Below are 2,288 nucleotides of genomic sequence, written 5' to 3'. Positions count from 1 at the left end.
GACTTTATCCAATATAAAAAAATGAAATAAGCGATAATAATATTTGGTTTGCTGTTGATGAGACAACGGATATAAATGGGCGTTATGTGGCGAATTTATTGGTTGGGATATTAAAGTCAAATCATCCGACTCGTTCTTTTCTCTTAACATGTAAAGTTTTAGAAAAGACTAATCATTCTACTGTAGCTCGATTTGTGAATGATGGGTTAAAATTACTGTGGCCCTTGGGCGGAAATGATGAAAAAGTATTGTTGATGCTCTCAGATGCTGCGCCGTACATGGTGAAAACGGGACAGTCACTAGCAGTTTTCTATCCCAACTTAATTCATGTTACATGTGTAGCTCACATGCTTAATAGGGTTGCAGAAAGGGTTAGATAAATGTAACCAGACATAAATAAATAAATTAATAACATAAAAAAAGTATTCCTAAAATCTCCATACCATGTACATTGTACAAGTGTATAAAGAAATATTACCAGATATTCCGTTACCCCCTGAACCAGTACTTACCAGATGGGGAACGTGGTTCGAAGCTGCTATTTTTAACTGTAATAATTTCCAAGGTTTAAAAAAAGTTATTGAAAAATTAAGTAGTCAAAAATCTCCCAGTCAGTCAGTACTTAAATGTAAAACCGTTTTTGACATAGAAACCATAGAAAACGATCTAATATTTATTAAGGCCGATTTTCTTGTTCTCGTAACATCCATCAAAAGTTTGGAAAAGTCTAATGTGTCTCTTGTTGATTCGATAAGTCTAATTGAAAATACAATTGGTCAACTTCAAAAAATACCCAGAGAAAATGAAAATAAAATAAAAATAAAAATTGATCAACTTCAACAAAAAAATAAAGGGCTCATCATTTTGAAAAACGTAGCTAAAGTTTTGAATGAAAATAATGAAGTTCAACTTATAGACAACTTTTCACTGGCTATGATTACTGATTTACAAAATGCTCCCGTGACTTCAGTTGACGTCGAACGTTCATTTAGCACGTATAAAAATATATTAATAACAGACCGTCGTACAAATATGACACCAGAAGTTAGAACACATGGAGCAAAATATAGTTGTCAACTGTTTTCAAAAATTTTCGTAATTAAAAATACCTTATTGTTATTAATATAATTTAATCAATTTTTTTAACATGTAATATTTTGCTTATAAATGAATATTTTTATTTCAAGAGAATATATTCATAAAAAAGCATATTTTTGCCAGTGGCGCCGAACTATATTTTAAAAGGGGGAGCAAGTAAAAAGTTATACGGACTACCACTTCCGTTTATGCCTGCTTCAGTGCTGCATATGTATACACTATACATTAATAGCTTATTAGCAACATAATTCATAAATAGTTTGCTGGGGTACCCCACGGACCCCCACGACCCCACCCTCCGAAAAAAAGGGGGGCGGTTGTCCCTCTTGGGTTATAGGTTCGGCGCCACTGTTTTTCGCATATTTTATTATTATTTTTAAAGAATATTGGAAGAATATTTTCAACTTTTTTAGAGAATATTAGCATCTTATTTTGGCTATTTTAAAAGAATATAATTCCGGCCCCTATTTATGAGAAACCTATTGTTACACATTTTCAATCCTTAGCTATAAAAATTAAAAATTTTATAATTTTTTAACTACAAAATAATTTGCAAATTTTTATGATTTTGATGAATTTATCAACATTTAAGCTTTACATGTTATAAAAAAAATATATAATTTACATACATTTTTGAACTGCTATTAAAAGAACTTATGAGAAACATTGTAAGCAGTGGCGTAGCCATGATTATGGAATGAGGGGGGAGGGAAAATCAAAAAAAAAAAATCTGCAACCGTTTTATTATCTGATAAACGCAAAAAAAAATACATTCATCGTTCCACTCAGAATCTAATAAGGATACAAATTTGAAATTACAACATAAATATTGTCAATGTGAAACCATTAACCAATTAAAAAGTGTACCTCTATGGAAATTTTTCAACAGCTGCGTTTTCTGATTATTTGTAGAAATAAACGCCTAAACACGTTCGGGCACAAAAATATGTTTTTACGTCGGAATTATTGGGATAGTGTTTGGGAACACATTTTTTCAGACACCAAAAATGGATGCAACGTCTGGGTAAGTAGGTAGGTACATAATATTTTTAAAATAATACCACTTATATATAGTATATAATATATATACCTAAACGTATAGGTAATTGTTTATACCAATAACCAATTATACGTTTAGGTAGGTACACATTTTTTTTTATTTTATTGATTAGAGTTTATTAGCGTTAGGT

Source organism: Acyrthosiphon pisum, chromosome A1 (genome assembly GCF_005508785.2).
Source record: "Acyrthosiphon pisum isolate AL4f chromosome A1, pea_aphid_22Mar2018_4r6ur, whole genome shotgun sequence".
NCBI lineage: Eukaryota > Metazoa > Arthropoda > Insecta > Hemiptera > Aphididae > Acyrthosiphon > Acyrthosiphon pisum.
The sequence above is the reverse complement of the archived record's forward strand: the minus strand, read 5'-3'. Positions refer to the sequence as shown.